The sequence below is a fragment of the Cinclus cinclus genome, chromosome 5 (assembly GCF_963662255.1).
Source record: "Cinclus cinclus chromosome 5, bCinCin1.1, whole genome shotgun sequence".
NCBI lineage: Eukaryota > Metazoa > Chordata > Aves > Passeriformes > Cinclidae > Cinclus > Cinclus cinclus.
Genome location: NC_085050.1, coordinates 11,306,735 through 11,330,537, shown reverse-complemented (window position 1 = coordinate 11,330,537; position 23,803 = coordinate 11,306,735). Strand labels below are relative to the sequence as shown.

Genomic DNA, 23,803 nt, shown 5'->3' with positions numbered 1-23,803 from the left:
GAATATTAACTTCTTGAAATATCAGCTGTACATATCTTGCATTTATGAAATTAATATATTAGAGAGGCAAGAAATTGTTTGTTCAATTACTGTGAATCAGGCATCAAACATCCTAGTATGTTAGATGAATCATCAATAAAAATCTATTTCAACAGCATTTCTTAGCAGTGAACTAGCTGCTTGGGAACAAAGGAGAGCACACACATGCAAACCCTCTCTAAATGTTTTCAGATGATATGACTAAAACAAAATTGTCCTGTGCAGTAAATCTGTGTATAATAATGGAATTTGTTGTGTGTGAAATGCAATTTGCATTTCATTCCTGGAAGAAGGTTATATACATTTGTTTGTATTATGTATGTCTGAGTGAGAGATATACATAATCCCACTAGTAAGAAACACATTGTAAAATCTACATGCAGGGGAAAAAAAAAAAAGAGTATCTAAACATTAAAACTGTGCTGAGCAATGGCAACAGTCCAGAATCAAAACTGTCAGAGTTTGTATGCGTCTGCCTGTTTCCTTCTTCTTAAAGGTTCTTAAATCTTTGCTTGAGAGCAGCCTCTTCTACATAGTTCATGGAGAGTGCTGTCAAATGCTTCTCATACAGAAGCCACACAAAGCAAAACAAGTCTTTTCACTGGGAATTTATGGGCAGAGTGATTGCTGAACACTTTGCAACCTTTTCTGGGGGGATGTATCTCAAAAATATTCCTGTTGCAGTTGATGATCATGACTTACTATGTACTGCATGAGAATGACAATATATGTTTATTTTGAGGTGTGAACAATAGAATACCATGAACTCGTCACTTTCGGCTTTCTTTGCTCCATTTGGATTTTAAGAGTGAAAGTGCCAGGCAATTGCTTGCCATTGTAAAAGTCTACAAAATAATGACTGTGCTGGGCAGTAGTATAATAACTGCACTTTTTTGGCATATTTGTTTAATAATCTATGATTTGGATTCTCCAGGCCAGGTTTTACGTTCTTCTGGGTAAATCTCAGACCTCTGATCTTTGGCAAATGTTGGCTGTGGTTTGTGTAGTGTGCTGAGATTCAGGTCAGGACAGTGCTCTTTTTCTAGTGGCTTCAGTAGAGTTCCTTCCCATTTTCACCTGAATGACTAGGATCAGCATCAGGTAATGGGTGTTCGGAGCCTTATTTTTATTTCTTTCTGTGCTAAAATCCCTCTAATGGTATTCATCTGCTTGACAAATTTTGAGGAAACCAAAGTAAATATTGCTTTGTGATATGGAAACCTTTCCTATATTTGAGAAGTTTTATTTTGAAAATAAAATCATGAAAACTATTTTTAATGCTTTTTGCAAAGCTCTGCTTGTGGTCTCTGGTTTGTGTTACTGGTATATTCTCTTCTAGCCTGAGATGTCCCAAATAGTCCTGGGAGATGTTATAAAAGTAGAAGGATCTCTACTCCTCGTTCTATGAATCTGTAAAAACTATTACCACCACCACCAATCTACGCAGATGAAGGAAGTAAAGCAAGTTAAACTTAAGGCAGATTTATGTCCCTTTTCAGCCAAGTATTTCAGCATGCATTTGACTACAGACGTGGCTTTAATCCATTTTTAGTCAATCAGTCACTTCAGCACATGACTAAGTCCCACTACATTACCATGAAAGGTGAGTGTGGGTGTGCGTTCTTTGCTGGCTTGGAAACAATTCCAGTGCAACTGCAGTAATCTGATGGTGGTGTGTGTGTGATGTCTGGGCCATGGTAGTTTAGGTATAAGGCCACAGACTAAGTGTGAATCACCAACATCACCACAGCAACACATTTCTTAATATTCAAAACCTTTCTTTCTTGTGAGACACGATCTCTTGCTGCACAGCCTTGGGAGAATGGTAAGGAGATTTTTCTTGGAACAAGCTGAGCAGGAGGCTTGCATGTGTTAAAGTTCAACCACCAACCCTGCTTTGCTTTGCTTTGCTTTGCTTTGCACAGTACATCTCAGGAACTTCAAGTCCTGTAGTTGCTCTCTGGACACTGCTCCTGCATTCTCAATCACTTGTGTAAAGATGGGGTCATCCCCATGCTGATGGATGTGCAAGGAGAGGAGCGCTGGAGACCCTGCTGCTCCGTGTATTGCTTCTGTCTGCAATCCAGAAAGGATCAGATTTGGTTAAACTCACAATCACTTATGTATCAGCAGAAAGTACATCTAACTGCACCATGAAGGGCCATCCTTGAAATTGAATTATTTGATATACCAGATTGTCAACTGGTGAGATGCAGTGCCTGAATTAATTACAACAATGTAAACATGCCAGGGGAGGACCCATCCTTCTTCCATTTGGAGAGTTTGCTCACTGACGAAGAAGACATCTGAAGTGTTGTTTTGTTGCTTTTTTAAAAATAGAAGCATAAATTGACTATTTTGAGAGATTGCAAATGTTCAGAATGAACCATGTTTTATGTGTTTTGGGATTTGAATAATTGTACCAGAAACTGAGGCAGGTATGTCTTCTAGGCTCCAGCAGGATGAGGAGTTTAGTAGAATGAATCTGCTGTCCCGCTCTCACAAGCAGTGGTGCAAATGTTTCTCTGAGGACTGAAAGAGAAAAGATAATTTTTCAACCTTTGCATCTGTTTTTCAACTTGATGCTTTAAAATTATTTAAAAACCATGATGAGTCAAATGTTTTATAAGGCTGTTTGGCTATGCTTTTCTTGAAATGGATGAAGGCACTTGAAGCTGAACTTAAAGCAAGAGTTAGAAGAGTGGCTACGATGAGGTGACCATCATGGGAGACCCCACATATTTATTTTGGTAATAAAGCTCTTGATGGTGGCAGAGAAGAGATTCACGTCTGCTTGTGAGCAGGAAGGCATTGCAGGTGTAGCAATTTTGGGTACACATTTGTAGAGTTAGCCAATATTTCATTTGTTGTGATAGTTTGAGGTTTTTATTCTCTTCTTGAAAAACAGCAGGAGGCAGAGAATATTAAAAACTATACTAAAAATACAGAATTATAGAACTGAATGGTTTGGTTTGGAAGGGATTTTAAAGACCATCTCTTTTTACAACCCTCCTCTTATGGACAAGAACACCTTCCACTAGACCAAATTGCACAAAGCACCATCCAGCCTGCCCTTGAACACTTCCAGGGATCAGGCCTCCACATCTCTGAGCAACCTGTGCCAGAACCTCACCACCCTTACAGTAAAGAGTTTCTTTTTCAATTTAAAGTAATTCCTCCTTGTCCTATTTCTCCATGCCCTTGTCAAAAGTCCCTCTGCAGCTCTTCTGCAGGTCCCCTTAAAGTAGCACAGTAACTATTCCCCAGTAGCTGGCTCTTGCATCTGTATGCCTTATACTGTTCTCCACCCCAAGTTTATTTTGAGACAGGAGGGACACTCCTAAATTAAAAAAGACAACAAAACAAAATCACCAGAAGAATTTGCTGTTGAATGTGGGAGAGAGAACATGAATGCCTGGCCAGTTCATATCTGTCTTTTTTTTAATGACAGTCCTTGTCCTGGAGGTTGTCTTGTGGGTCTGACTCTGCTGTTTTCCAAAATTTATGTTCATCTCTAATCAGAAAGTAAAGTAATTCCAGTCCTGCTTCTGTGTTCCATCTCTGAATTAAATTACTTGAGATAATTTGAGGTGAATAGGGGAAGTGCTATCCAGAAGTTGAAACCTTCTCTCCATCTTTCAGGAATTACGAGCAAGTTTGCGGGTATTCCCATCAAGAATAAGAAGCTGCCTTCCCAGATAAATATAGTTCAGTTTAATGATTTATGTTTTCATCAGTATCTGTTAAACTAAGATTTTGTGCCAGAAGAGTGCCAGGTAGGGCTGAAAAACCTTTTCAAATCCTCTGCCCGTCTCTTCCAAATGTGCATTGTTTTTAAAATGATAATGTCTGTGGAGTTGACTGACTTAAAGGTGTCATCTGACAGTACTTGTGTGTTAAGCACAGATCAGCTCTCAGTTCTGGGAATTCTTAGGGTTTGATTACTGACTATATTTATAGTTGATATTTTAAATTTTTAAGTGCTACACTGGATGTGTTATACTGTGTGGTTGCTCACTATGAAATATCTGTAAAATTTGCTATCTATCATACTTAGTTTTTATCAGTTAAAGAAAAAGAGAACACTTTCATTCCTGAGAACACTTTGTTCTGTGTTAATGGATGAGATAAAAAGGGTGGAAAAGACTGTATGATATGAATCTGTTAATACACAAATGCACAGGAGATTTAGAAAACATGTAAGAGGACATTTTCCCCAGGTAATATGTACCCTGTAGCTTGTTGCACTGCAAAGCAGGTGATGTGTTAAGTGTACAGCTCAAGAGACACACTTCCAGTGTAGTTTTTGAACATTTGAACTAATCAAGACCCTTTTCACTTCCCAGTCTTGAAAAAACAGGGCTTTTTTTGGTCTTGAATTAACCATTACATTTGTTTATCAATATTTAAATACTACATAAACTTTCAGAGCTTTCATTTCTCTTTTGATGTACAGATTATAGTTATTTTTGAAGACAGACTAGTCCTTTCCAATCACAGTGTAAGAGTTGCTGATTAGTTAACATTATTTCCTGAAATGTTTACATTTCTAGGTATATTCCTGGAGAGGAGGCAAATGTAACATAACATTATGATTTTCTTTTCAGTCCACATGATTAATTTTTTTCTTATGATATGGATACAACCTAAGATTTATCAGTTTCAATTTATCAGGTCATAATGGCCTTGTCTCCAGATGTAATATATTGAGCTCAACAGACAGCAGCCTTTTAACATTTCTGTCTTTTAAATTGCTATTTATGTGGAGAAGACAAGTCAGTGGAATCAACTGGATTCACATTTTCCCAAGTCTTCAGAATGGAAGACATGGGGCAGAACATAAACTTCTGAGTGGGCTTCTGGGTTTAACTGGCAGAGGTGGCTTATTCTCTGCCTACACTAATATGTAATAACTTATTATTTGTGGTCCACAAACTAATAAATTGTACTGTGTGCTAGCAAGAACTGTAAAATATGACTTCGAGAATTTGATATCCTTTTATACTGAGGGCTAGATAAGACATGGATTCTTTATTTACCATGAAGATTCAGAAATAGTTTCATATTTAATGGTGGCTATTGATTTACCAGGGTTTGAAAAGAGTTTTTTTCTCATGCTTGAAGTCACAGCAAACAAAATTTTCAAATCGCAGACGCATCTAAAGGTATATCCCTAAACCTGCACGATCTGTTAGTCCTTGCATTTCTTGTGTTACTCTGTCTTTCCTGAAGGGAAGTCAGAGGAGATGGGGATTAGCCCCCCTGTACATAGAAAAGCACTCAGATATGTCACTCCTGCATCAGCCTGGCCCATGAAAAGGCTCCCAACCCCAAATCTGGGATGTGTAACCTATCTCATAGGTGAGATTTCATCACTCCCTTTTAAATAACCAGGTGACCTGATCTGTATAACTACTAAGCTCTTGTACCTTCTAATACCTTTAATTAAAGTTTCATGGTGTTCATCATTTGGAAACAAGTTACTTTGATAAATTTTTCCAGCTTTAGGATGAAGTTTTCAGTATTTTAATGATTTGATTATAATCTTCAGTACTGTTTTCTGGAATAGTCTTTTACATGCATCATCTCTTTGGCTGCTCTTATCTTCCCTCCTTCCTTCTCTTGTCCCTCTCATCTTCAATCCCCTGAGCAGTTACAGCTGCTCTTCTTGCACTGCTCTGGGTCAGCTGCCCTGAGGACTGTGAGTGAACACATAACCATCATTCCTTCCCACCACGATATTATCCATTCTCTCATCTGCAGTGGCCTCGAAGAGCAGGGACGATCTGAGCAGCCATGTGTAGGTGCAGTTAAAGTGTCTATCAGTGTTTGCCAGAGTTCTGGCAGCTCCAGGCTCTTGTGGATCCGCCTGAGTTCAGAGGCTGAGGAATTGCAGTAATGCTCATTTTGCTGCTTCACAGCACAGCAATGTCTTTGCTGGGTGCCTCTGCTCATGACCACGTTGATCGCTTGCGTGACAACAGCACTTTGGATATTCTGGAGATTTCTGCTTGCAAGGACACCTTTCCATAGACAACCTCACTCGTTCAGTCTCTTAAGGCAGAGGGCACCAGCTTTTGATATGTAAATTTGTTAATGAGGAATTTACATTGTACAAGTAATAGTGCAGTGATTCATTGAAGCAGGAGATTTTATTTGGTTTTTGTAGGTACTAATGTTATTTTTTGTCTTCTTGTGTCTTTATACATTCATATGCAAGGTGGCAAAGTTACTTGAAAAAATTAATTTATATAAAGTATTAATTGTTTGAACAAGTAATTTAGAGGGCTAGCTCATTCCCAAAAAAAGGAATATTTCAAATACATTGAACAGATTCTGTGCAAACTTTGCAAAACAAACACTTGACTATCTTTCAGTGAGTGTTAATATTTTCTCTAGCTTTGCTTAACTCATTGAAAGGATCTGCTTTGTGATGTACCTGGACTCTATAAACCCCACTGGGAATTTAATCCACTCATGAAAGACATTCGTATTTATTAGGTAGCCTGGTGTAGTCTTAAAAAGAAAAGATGTCTGAGAAGGATTTGGTATATATTGAATGAGTACATGATTTGTATACTGCAGAAAGGGAAGAACTGATTTATCTTGTGATCTCTTGCCTATACAAAAGCTTGCAGTATGTTAACAAACTTGGGATACTGTTCCAAGGACTTACTGGAAGAAAGCCAAACTACTCCTCTTTGGTATCAATTTTTGATTATTTCAATTAAAATATTCAGTTCATGTAATTCCATAATGCCTTGATAACAGCATGTGCCTGCAGACCTGCAATGGCAACTTTGCAAAATAGCAGGGATTTGGGAGGAACATAATATAAAGTAGAAGAATAAAAAAAATATAAACTTGCTGGTTTTGCCTCTTGGTTACACCAGGAGTTTTACAGCATTCTTGTTCTCTAATATATGTCTCATGTATTCTGCCAACACTCTCAAATAAATATAATATTTTTGAAGAATAAATTATCAATTTCTACTTAAATAGCTCTTGGGATGTCTATTGACTGGTTCCATATTGGGGTGCTGGCTGAACTTAATGCAAGGCTGTAGCTGTTCCCCATAGCATTTCAGGACCATGGTTTGTGGCACTGGCATGTCGTACTATACAAATGCGAAGGCATATGGCTAAAGATGAAACAATATTTCTAATACTGATTTCAGAGCATAAGCATGAGTTCTCTTTCTTCTTTTTGTTCAGAAGCATTGAGGTCTCTCAGTGGTGCCTGTTCATTCTGAATAACCCTATTCTTCGATGGACAGAATTCTGTAATTACCGTAATGCCCCTGCTGGGTTGGCTGACAAGGCTGGTGTATCTGTAAGGGCTGTGGCTGGAATTGCAGCTGCTTCTGTCTTGGGTGAAGTAGAAAGGAATTATACTTCATAGTGGAGATAGTGCATAGCTGTTCTTTAAAGGTGGAATTTTTTGTGAGTCATAGATATTAATGTAGATAATGGTTTCTGATAGGGTACTATCAAGCCAGACAACCAGGCTGTTGCTTTCTAAGCTTAAGATACTTGCATTGTTGGACTGTAAATATAAAGCTGTAATCGATAGGCTGATCAGTTTTCTGCAAGCAAAGAGAGCAATAGTGTATGCAATAATCACTTTGTGTTTCTGTACCTTGTTGAAGTGATTAGAAAAATGATGGCATCAGCCTTTTTATTACAGCACTTGGATTAGTTAGGTTTTTGGTTTGCAGTATCATCTCAGAGATAGCAAGCAGATAAAGCAGCTGTTATGGAAGCTTTGCTTGTTCCCATTCGCAAGGAGCTTGCACCTGTACTTGTTTGTTTTCCAGTGCGTGGGAAAAAATGCTGAGAGCATAAAGCCACTAAGTGGCCAGAAATGATACCAGTGCATTACAATTTTCATGGTTCATATTTTTTTACTGTGCTATACGTAACTAATCCAAGCCACCCATGGAAACACACATAAACCATGTGCCTCCCCTATAACAGAGTAGGGAAATACTACTGTTTGCCTTATTCTCTTGTGAGTGATGTATTCATCCCGATTGTATAGCCTTCTTCCATGTTTAGCAATCCTTCCTTAATTGTGATCCTGGCTCAGCAGTAGAAGTGCAGCTTTGTGTGTGGGAGAAGCTGCTGAGTCAGGCTGTGATTTTTGTTTTAACTTCCCAGGTGCATGGATTTCTACTGCTTATTGATCAAAGGCAGTAGAAATAAATATACCCATGCCAGGATTAAGACATACAGATACCATGCAACCCTTCCTTTCTTTGGTCATACATGATTTGAAAGGTAGGTTTTTCAAGTTTGTTTGGTTTTGGGGTGGATGGGTTTTTTTTTCAAAATTACTGCTTAAATCCTCCCTGGGCTTTGAAGTACATGGTTTGATTTTCAAAGCACTGAAAACTGAATCACCTGACATCAGACATGAAGTACTTTCAAAGATGTATAGATGAAGATTTAGAAATCAATTTAGTTTCCACTGAGGTATGAATCTCAATATGTTTATTAAGCTTTATTTTTTAAAAAATAAGACTATTAGTATGCATTCCCATCAAGACTGTTATTTCTCTGCATTCACAAGGGTATGAATGAAACATGCTTTTTTCTCCTTGTGGGGATGATTTTTATCAATGGTTCACCTAGAGAAAGGTTTCCCTGAAATGTAATTTATGTTTGGAGATAAATATCAGTCTTTGGCAAATTTCTTTTGACAAGGACTTTAATATTTGGCATCCAGCCATTGAAAATACGTGGTCCTTGCTGCTTCACTCAAAGCTGCATTGTTTTTTGAGAGCAGAGATATCCTGTAAGACCATGGAAAATGAGGGGATTGTAGAGGAAGCTTGGTTAAAGGATTTGCAAATTTAAAACAAGGTTTTAAAATATTTTTGAAATTAAAAATAAACATTTATGTATTGCAGAGATGTGTTTGTGTAGGCTCTTGTTTGTGTGCTTGCTCATGTGTGTCATCGTAGTTATCTACCTTGTACTAAGCAGACACAGATAGAATTGTATCAGATCCATACAGAAACAATAGGCCACTGTTAAGTTTGCTTCAGTAAAAATGTCCTGCTGTTGATGTTATTAACTAAAACTAGGAGGCTTACAACACTCTGAGGAAGAAAGGTGATCTTAAAAATAGCTTGGACCTAACCTTTCATAGCTCAGCATCATGATCCTGAGCTGTTTTTGGGTGAACAGGACAGATACACAGTCTGAAAAATGGTTGTGTTCCTTGTTGACGGCTGCTTTCTCCATTGCTTGCAACTTTTAAGTGATCCACAACTGCTCCATGTAAAAATCAATACAGTAATCCAGTCTGGAGGTCCCAAGACGTAACAGCAGTGGCAATTATGCTTTGACAGTAGACTCCTTGCATGTGTGGTATGGCTTCATTACAGTGAATAATTTAAATATACTGCCAGGTATCTGGTGCTACTCTGATCGGGACTGAGCTGAAAGGGAGATCTTAAATCAAGACAGCTGGTCTATCTAAGCAGTCCAAGCAAACGGGTATTAATGGTGGCAACTAGCTTGGTATTGAAAATCCTTTTGTACCTATTGCTTGGTGAAGGAGAGCTGTGGATGCCATTAAAGTTTGTCTTCAGATGAGCAGGGACATTAAGATTTGTTTAAGGTCGCCAGGACAGATGGTTAAAGGAAATTACCCACCCTGTATTTCAGGGAACAGGAAGATTTCAGATTACTTTGTGCTGCCTTTGTTGCTTTTTCAAAAATTATAGACATTTGCAAAGATTACTTTGAATGTGTACATAGCTATAATGCAATGCTATATGCAGACAAGGAGTCTAACTTGCACATTTATCTGAGATAAAGAAGATATTTAAAGCCATTAAGGAAATGAAAACATAATGGTAGAAATAAACCCATATGGATGTGAAATTATTGTATTTGGTCTTCTGCCATATACAGCCTTTGGAGTTGTAGTGTTCTGCTGTCTTTAATATAGAGATGTGGCCACTGACTCAGCTGGTCAGAGTTGGAAGTTACTTAAATCAGAATTCACTATTGCCTGTTGAGACTTTTAGTTGTAGGGGACTGTACTTTCATCGATCAGATCAAGATGGATGGCTGCAAAATTGGATCTCCAGCCTCGCTGGGCCACACTGGCGTGTGAAGGATGCAGGCAGAGGAATTATGCTCTGGCTTGGCTGTACAGCTCCAGCTGTAGCCCCAGGGCTGCTGCTGCTGTTCCACCAGTGTCTCTTTTGGCCAACGCCTAAATGTTCCACCCTGAGGAATTTAAGTTAAAAGAATGTGTGTTCTAGTATTAAGGAAAAAACAGTGCTTCTAGCTGTCAGTACAGTGTGTGTAGAAGGCCTTTTCTGCTCTAAGTTCAGGTTCATATGGGAATTAAAAAGGTCAGCCTCTTGCAAAGTACCTGACAAGACGAAGTTATGTTGCTCAGATATCCCTGTTTCTCTGAAGCATAATCTATCAGTCATTTCTCAGCCTTGTTATTTGCTGTCATGAGATGATGGAAAATTAATTGTGTGTCTGAACATCAAACTTCTAAGTGCATCTATGTGCTCCTCTGCAAGAATATGTTTCAAATGGCTTGACAATTTTAATTCTAGTGAAAACACTGTCCATCACCCCTCACCCATAATGCTTTGAGTCTTTAGACAATAATGAAGAAGAATTTAACCTGGTTTTAAAAATCAGTTTTTAAAAATTAGTGATTATTAACAGAAAAGAATGACTCCTAAGTTGTCTTACCTGCAGAAAATTCAACCATCTCCCTAAGAATCAAAATCTCTTTGTTGCCCAGATTTCTCTAGCAAGCTGTTCTTATCAATGGGGAGGAATTTTCTATGGAATTGATTCCCTTGACAGTGTAGCAGGGAGTGCTTAAAATAAGTCAAAATACAGTATTTCTCACCATTTTTGAAAAGGCAGCAGGCTCCTATGAGTTTATGTGCCTCGCTGCAATAAATGGGGGTCTTGGCTGCCTGTGTGTGTGTTGCAGGATTGACCTACAGAGCCACATGAAACAGTATGGCTGTAGTTTCATGGGAAGATGAGCCTTAAAAATCCCATTCTTTATTGCTTAAACTGATTAGAAAGACCAGCACCTTTTGCAGGGCTTTTTGTAAATCCTGGTTCTGTTAAGATAAATATCTAGGTCAGAAGCTAGAGGTGCTGTCACCTGTTTTTTCAAAGGTATGGTATGTTTGAAAACTGTAATGAAGTTGGATTTCTATAAGGAATACAGTGTGTTTCTAAAGCCCTCATTGAATTTAACCTGTAAAACTCGACTTCCAGCAGGTTAGCTGAGGATTGTCTGCTGCTGCTTTCATCTTGGCTTAGCCTGGCATGAAAATTTTGAGAAAAAGCAAAGAAAAAATTCAGTGTTCTCTTTATCCTATTCACATGCTTTTGGAGCTCTTCTCATTTTACTTCACTTCCTTCATTATGCTGCAAAATCGAGCTTACCTGTCTGTCATTGAGCAGCGCAGGGCACTTGGCTGTGTGGCCCCCGTTCTGCTGCTAATGAGGGTATGGAGTGAGCTGTTCTGATGGGGCTGGGGCTGCTGGGGCTGCTGGCACTGGGGGCATCCAGCAGAGCAGGAGCTGCCAGCACCGCCAGAAGCTGTGTTCATGGAGCTGAGCCTGGATGCAGCGGCTTTGCCTGGGCTGTGCAGAAACAGAACACCCAGTTCATGCTTGTTAGGGCAGAAAACCTGAAAACCTGTCATTCTGAAATGAGCACCTTTGTCATCCAGGACTTTTTGGGACTGCGTGTACTTTGCGGGTGACAGGGCCTTTTTGTTTTTTTTCTCTGTTATGTAGTGATACATAGTTAGAAAGTCAGTTTAGAGAATCATCTGACTGTGAGCTCTTCAGATAACACATCCTGCTGATATCAAAACACATGAATTCTTATTTAGATTTTTTTTCTCTGACTTTAGGAATAGAAGGTTTTTAAGAGCGTCTTAAAAATTCAGACTTAAATATTCAGACAGAGGTCCTATGAAATTTTAGAAACAAACCTGTTCTAAGCCTGCAGTTACTACAGGTGCCTAAATGCTTTTAAAATCTGTCCTGTGGCTTCTCTACTCTAGATATTTCTTCAGTAAAATGAAAATATAACCAGGATTAACTCACTAATAGAAAGTGAGTTAACTGGGTAGAGTGCTGAGGACAAAAACTAACTTCAAAGAATCCAAGATATCCAAGAAATGTGAAATTCTCACAATGGCTTTGTAAGACCAAAATGAAATAACAGGTCTGACATGGTAGAGGTAGTTGGAAGAAGATATTTTTTCACACACTTAAGAACTCTAATGGCAGAACTCTGGGCTCCTCCTTTTCAGAAAGCAGACTGACAGCATTTGTAGGTTAAATGGAATGAATTAGCGAACAACTAATTATATTTGCATATAACTTCGTTAAGATAATATCCTGTCCATCTTAGAGCTGTCATATTAGACATATTTAATCTTTGTGACGCATGGAGTGTTATATTGTGTTTGACACCTTCTAAAGTAAGAAGGACGAGAACCTGTAATTGGAATGCTGCCATTGGATAATAATGATGAGCACTTCTCATCTTCAAAGGGCTTTCAGCCTCCCTAGCTAATCCACATAACCACTGAGTTAGGAAGGTAAGTTTGATCCCTGTTTTACAGATGAGGAAGCTAAGATGGAAGAAGTCACTGCATTAGAACTTGAAGTGCCTAGGTGCTAGTCATCCTGTGCAAAATCAAAACTGATTTTATTTGTGAACTCAAATAAAGTAAATGTGTTGTTTTGGATTTAGATTACATGGCTCATTGACATTGATCATCCTGACATTTAACCCTTCAGATACAAAGTTGTTCTCATGCTATAACAATGCAACAAGTGTTCTCTAATAATCATATTGATGTTGAGTTCAATAATCTTTGCAAGTAAAATGTGCAGAGTTTTTGAATGTTTGCACTTGAAAGTGCAGATCTGATTCTGAAAGCCTTCTGGATATAAAATCTGTTTTGTAATTCTGGAACTTCAGACTCTGAAAACTGTGAGAATATCACCCATTGCACTGGCAAAGCTCTCACTAGAGTGGGGAGTTTCCTGAGCAATTTTAGTTGTTGTATTGACATATTAAGGCAATTTGAGTTTATTGGTTATTAAAATGGTAAAACAAACTCAGTTGCTGAAGTGGAATCTGCTTCTCCCAAAAATGATTGCTTTTGGTGTTAAACCACTATTAGTTTAAAAGCAACATTTTAAGTCTTTAACTTACATGTAGAGTTACTTATGGTACCTTAAACTGGAAAATGTTTTAAATTAATTTTGCCTACTACTGCTTATGCTTTGTATTAGATATTTTTTTTTAATATAAAGAGAGGTAGGTCAGTTATCACACATATTATTTGCCTGTGGTACATTCTATTGGCCAAACAGCTAGTGAGTATGAATTAAACATTAGATAGATTTACAGAAAATCTTTCATGAAAAAATAAATACGACACTATTTTCTCTTCATTCTCAATTTTGTAAAACTCCCCTAATTTCATTGTACAGATGAGCCATAAACAAAGATACTATTGTCCCTTATTGGAACCCAGTGTATGAACTTAATGCTGGTGAACAGACATGGAAATATTCTGACTGATGGCATTAGTAATTGCTATCTACCTGGAGAATGCTTCATATATACAAAAACCACAAGCAAAATTTGCAGCATTTAAAAACTTCATAAATAAAACCTGAAACATGGCCTTTTCCTTTTTCTGATCATCTTCCTCTTCATGCAACCATCCCTTTTATTTTCTTTACCTTATTTCTGCAGAAATTTCTAGTTAGTTCCCAAATAAAAGAAAACATTTAAGTCTTTACTTGAGTTCTATTGGCTGAAATGACAACACTTAAAAATCGATGTGTAGAAAGCTGGATCATTACTGAGGTTTCCCCTTGAACACTTCATAGACACAGAAAACTCAGGAAAACAGCCTGAGTACACTGCATCGTGATTGATTTCAAGTATGTCTGATGGAGTATAATCGTCTACCTATTCATTTCTCTTCATTCTCCTCTCTACATGCTTCCTCTTTTGGGATCAGATAATCAGTAACAATAATAAAAACCAGTAAGAATTAAAAAAAAAACCAAAAAACACAACAACAACAACAAAAAAAACCCAACAAACAACCAAAAACCAAGACCAACCAAACAAAAAAGCTCAACTGAAAACAAACCACAAACAAAAAAACCAACCCAAACCCACCCCCCCAAATTCCCATAGAAACGATTGCCATAAAATTTGGCTACAAAATTAAATAGCAGTAGCTTTATATTTAATTATTAATTCCTGTATTCCACTATAATATCATCAGAATCTTTGGGGGAGCCCTGATTCCACTTTAGGTTAACTTAATAAAAATGCACACTTAGGTTCATATTAACTGTTATGCTGTTAGTGATATTGAGACTAAGTTTTCAAGCATGTCAGTGTCACCATCAACACTTTCTCCCTCTTAATTTCTTTTATAATGAGGCAAGAAAATCAGGACTTTGAGGGGTTAGGATCCAAACATTTCTGGGTGGTTGTTTATTTGATTTTTTTTTTTTGTTTTCCTGTGTTATTAATGTTTTCATTTATTAAAACGTTTTTGACACTCAAAATGCAATCTCCAGTTCCAGTTCAGAATGTGTGACTCTTAATTGGCCTATTTGAGCAGAGCAATTATTGTGGAATATACTCTGATACTTACTCAATATAAAACTAGATTATTGAATTTATATTAATGAACTTCCTTCAATAAGAGTCCAAATTAAAAGAAATTGAGATTTTTCTCATATTTTTAAGCTTGTAAATTTATATCATCACAAATTCTACTGGAAACTCTCAATATGAGAAAAATTGTTCTTTTATAAATACCTACTATGGGCTATAAATCTGTTTAAAGAATCACAGCTTGCTTTAAAATGTTATCCTAGAAATTATTTATAAATTGGTATTCTTGCTTTCAGGCACAAGTAAATATATTAAGGTAAAGTTTTAATTTTTGAAAAAATATATAATAATACTGTCATCTTATTTAAGTGTAGGTATAACATACCTGAAAATTGCTGTTACTGCACTGAATGGACCTGTTGTCATGAATGCAGGGGGTTTTCATTCCTCATTTACTCCTTGATGTAACTGCCTTCATACCATTGAGGGTATTGTCTGAGCACTGTGATTTCTTGATGCTCTTTGCTCTAATGTTGTGTTACTTTTGAGTCCTGTTTAGTTCTAAATTGCTCTCTCAAATATTGCCTTTGTTGGTACATCCCAGAGTTTTATAGCTGCAACTTGTCAATATTTTAAGTTTACCAGTGAAAAACTGTACTTGTTTTTTTTTTTTTTTTTCTTCTGCTAGACCCATAAACTCAATCTTGAAATGTGAGAATTAAGTTATGTCCTTTCCTTTTCGCGGTGTGTGTGCTTAAATCTATTTCCAGCAATAGATAAGCTGCTTGTGGCAGAAGGTTCATTGACTGTCATCAGAAAAGAAAAATCTACTTTTTTTAGATTATGCCTTCAGTGACCTCACTCACTGAAGGTGATGGAACTGTGCAGTGAGAACAAAGTTATGAGGAATGAAAGTAGTAATGTTTTGTTTTATTGAGGTATCTTGCAAGGAGCAGATGCTGTGGAAAAGAAGGTGTCATTCTATTTTGAAGCTCTTCAGAAGAGAATAATACTTTCAAGTATCTGAGGAGTCACATCTGCTGTCATTTTTATAGGGAGATCATTAGACACTTTCTAGCTATTCAAATGGTTTCTCCTTTTGCACTAAATTTTGGGTGTATCTAAATCCGTCCCTTCTTTCCTCTTTTCACCTAGTTAGTTGTGAACTACATTGATGTTTCCTTCTCTTTTCTGCAGCTCATAGGTTTTGCTTCCTTTGCAATTTGATTATATGTGAGCTTCTCCAGCACTGAGGACATTTTGTTAGCCTCTGTGAGAGCTCTCCAGTTTAAAACATGTTTCAAGTAGTACAATGCATTGAAGTGCTGGTTTGGCAGCTAGAATCGTGTTACTACAGCTTGTTAAGAAATGGTTTAAATGTTTTCAGCTGTGTTAATATGTTGATACAGGTAATTTTGATAAGTAAAATATTGGCAAATATTTTCTAATTCTGTAATACACAAACTTTTCTACATTTTCTTCCTATTTTGTCTGTGACTTTAGGGAGTGCTATTTGCTTTTGTCATTTTGAATGGATTCTTATATATCTTTATAAAAATAATAAGATGACTTTATGGTAGAGAAGGCCCTGTCTACACTGAGACCTTCACGGATAGTGAAGTTTTAGAGAAAAATCATTGAAATATTTTCTGATCAGAATTATAATTGCATTAATTAATTACTTAATTGTATCAATTTTAGAATACAAGCTGACATTGTGTGTCTTTTCATTGTCTCAAAGTGTGTTTTCATTAATTAAGCAAGATAGCATAAGGCATAACTCCTCTCCAGTTTAAAATAAAGGAAAATGTTTGAGTCTACTCAAAAATGTGTAGATTGTGTGAATTTGATGTCTACCTTCTTCTTGTATTCCCTTGCTTCTTGTATTTCAGGGAAGTTCAGATGTATTGGTATAGTCCATGAATATTTTTCAGCACGAAGAATCTGTGGAATTTGACTCTGAGTTTAAGATAAAATTCCATACGCAATTCTAGTCCTATATTTAATGAAATTCCAGCCTGATTTTTATTTTATTTATTATTACTAAAGTATAGATGATTAAGTCACCTTGAGCTTATAAAAAAAACAAACAAACAAACAAAAAAAACAAGCAAATAATCCTCATTGTATGTCAGAAATAAACCTGGCATTTGAGAAGAGACTGAGGTGCGGTTCATAAGTCAAAATTTTCGGCCATGATAAACCCCTTTAGTTACATATCCATAATGAAACAGCCAGTTGAATACTTGGGAGAAAGATTCTTGTAACAAATATAACAGCTGATGCTGCATTGTGTGACTAATTCACAGGTTTGGTCCAATTACATATTAAAGCACAGGAACATGCACTTCTGATTTCATCTGCTTCCAAGCACAAAATTACACACTGTTCCTCATTAATAATATTCTTTTAAAAATAGTATAAGAATGAAAACAAAGCCTGGACTATCTCTAATAATAATATCCTGCAGCATTAGAGATTCTACAAACTTCTGATCTTGATGTGAAAATAGTGAGCAAATGAAAAATGTTTGTGTACTAAGGTAGTGAAGTCTCCCTGAATACTCTCATGTGCTTTTTTTGTTTCAGTGGATTTGGATCCACACTGTGGTTTAACTCTTGTCCAACATAGTACATTAGTTTTTAATTACACTGCTTTTCAAACCAGTATAGTTCTCCAGACTCTTTTTAGAGGTGATGGTTTAAGATGCTATCACAGATTATGAATCACAATATTTGTTTGTTACTGAAAATACAGAAGCCATGCTGTTCATAGAGAGAGAAACCTACCTTGTGCCTATGAAACTTGAGAGACTGAGACTTGTGTCTTCCACGGATTTCCTGTGCTATTATAGCAAGTCTTTTAGCCTCATAAAGGGACTTGAGTCCTAGTATGTACTTCTTGTGATGCTTGTTTTCCCTGTCACCATTTTTTTTGGGTCTTCTTGAGTTGTAAGCACCTCAGTAGTCCTTTATATGGGCAGTAGAAATGTTAGAAAGTATCTCTGTTCCAATCTTTTTAATGGTCTGGTCAGTAGAAGACCTTTTATCAAAGCAAGAGATGCATGTTTCACTGTAGGACCAGAATCTACTGGATAAGTGTTTCCTTCTTTGTATTAATAAATAGAATTGTGAGTAATTAGAGCTGTGGATGACAGTAAAAACCTGGGAACAATGAATGCAAGTACATGCATAACTGAATTCCAAATTAACTCATTTGCCAGGAAGCTTTGCATTTTCCTTGTTGCTTTTGGTTATTTACATTTCCCAAATAAAACTTGTTCTGTGCAACTTCCAGTGAAAAGAAGGAGAAGAATTGGTTTGAACAAAAGTCTGTGCCATTGGGATGAAGTGCTCCCCTCAGAGAGAGCACTTTCTCCTTGGGAAAATGGCTTTGGGAAATCTACCTTCTGACAGAGCCAAAAAGAAACCATAGAGGGGCCATAAAAACAACAACAATATATGAAGCAAATAGAAAGACATTTTTGGAAAGTAATGCAGGAGGACTGAAGAACAAGATACTGCGGCAACCTGTCAGAAGAATCCTTCTCTTGCTGCCATTATGATTGTATGTACTAGACAGAGAGGTGAAAGACTAAAACTGAATCACCTGTAAGGAAGACAAAAAGGTGCAAATCTCTCTGGCAGGGACATCATAGCAATATTTCTAAATTGATGCTTTCAGCTCTGGATACTGGAGAGCTGTCAGAACAGTTGGCTAGGCTGGGACTAGCAAGACAGATCTTTGTAGGGGAAATATATGTGATTCTTACACTTGGGAAACTGCTACTAAGAAAAATGCCTTCAAAAAAGAAGCATCCATGCTACAAAGCCACTATCATTGTCACCAGTTTTGAAGACTGCTCAAAACTCCTAGATTTCCTCTTCAGTTCCTTACGTGGTTTGTTTTTTCCCTCTCTCTACCAAGGTTTGTTTACATTTCATTGCTGTGTCTGGCTAGTAGGCTATTTAGTCTCTATAAAGAACCTGTAGCAGAAGAAGGTCTAATAATGTGAGATGCTCAGTTCTTGTTAGTGCAGCTGCCAGTGGTGCTAAGGGAATTCTGCATGGGTGGCTGTAGGTGTGAATTGAAAAAAATGGGGAGGTGTTGAAGAAATCGAAGGTGTTGTGAATGTGAATGGAAAAATTGGATTGTTGAACATTTCTTGTCCTGCAGCAAAAAACAATTATTGATTAAAGTTTTACTCTGCAAAATAATCTGTTTTGGGCTTTGTGCACACGAGTGTTTCCATTTGGCATGCAGATATGGAGAAATACTCTTTTAGAAAGTATCCACTAATGATAATGACACTAATCTGGAATTTGTTTCTATTTCCTGTGAGTTTGGCAGAACTGCTAGATAAGCAGTGAGCATCCTTTGCTATTCTCACAATGAAGAGGTCTGGGCTTTTGCACTGTGTTTTGGGTTCCTCCGACTCTGCCGAATAGATTATCTGTTGCTTTTTCAGGAAGAAGTTACAATAATTGTATTGATTGTCTTTCATTTGACTCTTGACTGAGAGGAATAAAAAGCTTCACGATTATTGATTTAGTTTGCACTCAAGTATGTTACTTTTGTTTTCACTTCCCATAGGAGCTAATCCCAAGGCCATTTAGGCGGTTGTGTAAGGCCTTAATGCAGTAGAGGAAATGCAGCCTGACTGTGCAGGAGCCTGAATAGGCAGACATCCTGTGTGCTTATCTCCTTGCTCAGGCATTTATATAATCTCAAAATATACCTAAAATAAATTAAGAGAAGTTAAAACAAATGGATTTGTTTATTATTTTTATGAGCTAGTCTTTTCTCTTATCCACCCAGACGACTTCTAGGTAGATCTTTGTTGCATCTTCCTCTGTCAGTGATCAGTACCAGAGGGGCAGGAACTCAGGGCTAGAGATTTTCAAGTGCCAAGCCTACCCTGACCTTAATGCTCCTAAAATGCTGTATCTGTCATAGTAGAAATGGTCAGTGCATTGTGCTTTGGAACACACACTAGCAGGGCTTGGGTAATGTTATCAAAGCCAGCACTTAAATTTTAGTGTGTAAATATAATTTTCTTCTCCTTACACCCTATTCTGCATCCTCAAACAAAGCAGAGCTTAGACAATACTGACAATACTGATCCAAATAATTCTGTGGCAAAGTCTGTTGAACTCTGTGAGTTAGAAAGGTGATACCCAGCTCAGAGGCTGGAATTAAGAATAGTTATTTTGGTCTTTCAGTGCTTCCTTCAGTGTTTAGGCAAAATTGTCTCATGTAAATGTGTTGAATTTTATGCTTAATACTGAATTCTCCAATTCTTTATTTTGGAAAAATAATTAAATAAACCTATAAATACAAGCAAATTTTGGTTGGCAGAAATATTTAGGTACAAAGCACAGTATAGCAAACAAGTAGTACAAGATAAGCGCAGAAATACGGCATTAAATACAAGTAAAACCTCATGGATTAGGTTCTGTTGAACTTAAAGGCTTTGTGATTAGAAGACCTCATGTAGAATCAACACAACTGCTTTATCTGGCAGCTTATGCACTGGGCCTATATATGTAGTGCCAGTATATGCATTACTAAAATCACACAATCCTGTAACGACGCAAGTTTGTCTTAGGCTTCTTGGGCACCTTTCTTCCACCAATTTCAGACATTTTCACAGGATTTACATTGGTGATATATCCTTCTGCCACCTCATTTTCTTGATGTTGCAAGTCAGGTATCTTAACCACTAGGAAATCCTTTGGGGCAAAAAGTGTGTGTGTTTATAATAATTTTATATTAATTCAGCTTCCACTCCAGTCTGAAATACTGCCTTATGCACGTCAGAATTTTAGGAAGGCAATTAAATATATTTAAGTCCAAGTCAGGTATGGTCACATGAACAAAGTCCTTCCTCCTGGGATGGTTGATACCTAATAACAGAGTCAGGTTCTCTAGTCTTAGTTTTCACTTAGTGGATGGCCTTGGCAAATCTTTTCTGTCTTGTCCTCATTTAAAGATAAGGAGGCAGAGATCCATTGCACAATGCTCTGTCATCTCTTGATGAAAAATGCCATTTCATTTCCAGCTTTCTGTTGTTTTTTGTTATAATTCAGGTGTAGTTGTTAGTATTGTGTTTCCTTGAGACCATTAAGCCCCCTCCAGCCTATGCTTTTTTCCTCCAAAAAAAACTGTGTGCATCCACCTTATGTCCAGGAACCTCCTGGTATTTTGGAAAGACTGGAGGATAGCATGTTCTGTTTTACAGATGCAACCATGAGGAATCTGTAAGGAACAAGATTCTTCTTGGATAATACACATTATCCTGGACCTTAGTGGTCCAGGTTCCTGTCTCCCAGCAGCTTTAATTGCTAGACAACTTTGCTACCCTTTGTAAGAGAGAGAGAGGGAGAGGGAAAAGCCCATCTGCTGCTGCTGGTTGCTAGGGAGTCACATGCTGCCCTCAGGTTAGATTGAGCCACTTTCTCTCAAATTTGTATTGGTTTGGGCCACTGCTCTGTACCAAGCTGAAGTTAATTTAGTTCTTGGTTTTTATCTCCTCTGCCCAGTAGTATGGCAACTGGACAATTCAGGGTGGGCTGCATGAATTTAAACATATAAACTCTTAATACACACATGCAGAAATGGAGAGCAAATGTAGATTTTGTGAAGTGTTTGTTTCTCTTCTACTTGCTTGTTGTCTGAGGTATGAAGCATGGACAAGGAAGAAAGCTGCTTTTACTGAAGTATACTCTCACCCAAGATGCTGGCAGAGTACTGAGGTTTATAGAAATCTATTCATTATGGCTCTGTGGGGAATTTTCAAATGTATTAGCATTTTTAGGTCCTCTTATCAGCACTTCAAAGATAAAGTGGCGTGAGATGAACGCTTCTCCCTTTATGCGCCTTGTTTTACATAGACTGTGCACCCAAAATAGGTAGGAAAATCTGAAAGGGATTTATAAGCAGATGTTAAAAAATGCAGTGAATGATTTTTCGGATGGCTTTTAATTATGGTTTGTCAGATGGCTTCTCATAGGAGCATAATCACAAGGCACATATTCACTGATGATTTATTTAAAGAAAAAAGAAGAGAAGGAAAGGCAGGCTGGGTAGTAGTAGTGTTTTTATGAGGTACTGCTGCTGGGGGCTCTGTGTGTCTCCATAATGTTTATCTCCCTGCTCACTGTCGTCATGGAAGCTCAGAGCCAACTGGAAGATCCTGCTCTGCACAGGACTGGATTACTGCCCCTAACACATGGAAAATTGAATGTATTAAGAAGCAGACGCATTTTCAACCCCAAGAACTTCACAAGGAATTTGAAACAAAAGGCCAGAGACCTCTGAGGAGATTTTCATCCCAGGGGGGAGTCTCATTTTTAAAAAACAAATTAGCATCACCATAGAGAAGCAGCTTCCAATGACCAAAAATTAGAATACAAAATGAAAGATTTTTTTCATTCTCCTGGGTGCTGCTTTCTATCTTTTTTTGCCAGCCGAAGGAGCTCTCTTGTCTTAAATGTAGCTGAGGTGAGCTAAGCTCTGACCTCAATGCAGTCAGTTGCACTCATAATGGAAGTGGGAAAACTAGTGACATCAGAATGTCATGCCAATCCATGGGCGAAAGATAAAAGAGACTCATTCTTTTATAGAGGGTTAACAATGGTGCTCTCTGCATTTATATGTATATAAACTCACTAAGGTCCATGAAAGAAGAAATCTACAGGAATCAATCTAGCAGGGACAGATAGGTGGGTATTTTTCCCTCCTTTTCCTCCTTGTGGCAAATATCACAGATGTCTAATAAAAGAGAATTCTGAAAAGATCTGTGAAAGAGAACTCATGAGGTGTAAAAGTTTGGCTTGCATGTACTAGCAAGTGGAAAATGTGGATGTCCTTCAGAACAGGGATAGGCAGGAGCTTTGGGAAAAGGTTGGGAAAAAGAGCTCAAAGGTTTGTGTTTGGAAGTGCAAAGGATGGAATTGCCAGATGTAAGACATAGGCAAAGACCACACGGCTCCTTAACTGCAGTTTGCTGCTCTGCTGCACAGATTTGTGTTGCTACCACTGGCTGTTGAGGTGCATGCAGAGGTTAATGGCAGATCTGTGTCTGTGCATGTGAAATGGAGGGCACAGGACAAGCCTGGGAGGCTTGTTTTGCCATTTTGCCCCCTGGGGCGATGGCAGGATACCTTCTGCCAAGGAATTCTGTGGGGACTGTGTGCTGAATTAATACAGAATGTGTTTCACCTACATTTTCCTATGACAGATGCTGTCCCCTGAGTTGATGGTATATGTTTTGAACTCCTCTAAGGAGCTGTTTTAGCCTTGTTGTAAATGGTGGCAGATTTATTATCTAACATGCTTATACTGATGAGTATTTTCACCTTAGGCCTGGCTATCCAAATGTAATAATACTCTGCAGATTTTTCCCTGAAGGGTGCCTGTGTAGCCTGTCTCTTTAGAGGATGTGCATTAAGCCTGAAACAACACAAAGAATAAACAGATTTTAATGATAGCTGTTGTCATATGAGATTTTGCAAGTGAAGCATGAATTTTTTTGTGCAACCAAACCAAGACCAGACCCAGCAGTAGTCACTATTTTTTGATTCTTGGCTGTAAAAAAATACTAAAAATATCTACAGCTATTGTTCTTTATATGCAAATCTCTTTATAATTATTAAACAACTAGTTCTTACAAAGTATGCACTAAAAGCCAAATTTGTCAGAAGGACTCCTCAGCTCTCAGATTGTTTCTTAAATTCTGTCATCCCAGAATTGTTCATGCTGTGCTCTGTGTTGATTTGGTTTTGATGGGATGCTACTGTAGTATAGTAATGAAATAGGTAGCTACATAATTTACTTTAAAATATTATATGCTACAGCATCCTTCAATATACATGGGTAAAAGTCTATATGTGGTCATGTCTGTACAATTAACAATACTGACACAGCAGTTTCACCACCAAAAGCTGTGGTTTTTGGACACTCTGTAGGATATAATAGAAATATTTTATTGTAAAAGTGGCAGCAAAATATCCTATTTTGGCTCTGTACACCAAACACTTAAAGGTCACACTTGTCAGGGACAGCATCTTTATTTTGCAACATAAG

At 37.6% G+C, this 23,803-nt stretch overlaps 1 protein-coding gene across 1 annotated transcript in view; it reads left to right on the top strand.

Annotated features, from left to right (window-relative positions):
• Positions 1-23,803, top strand: part of SORCS2 (sortilin related VPS10 domain containing receptor 2) — a 521,566-nt gene that overhangs the window by 41,730 nt on the left and 456,033 nt on the right. The gene's annotated exons all lie outside the window — the stretch shown is intronic.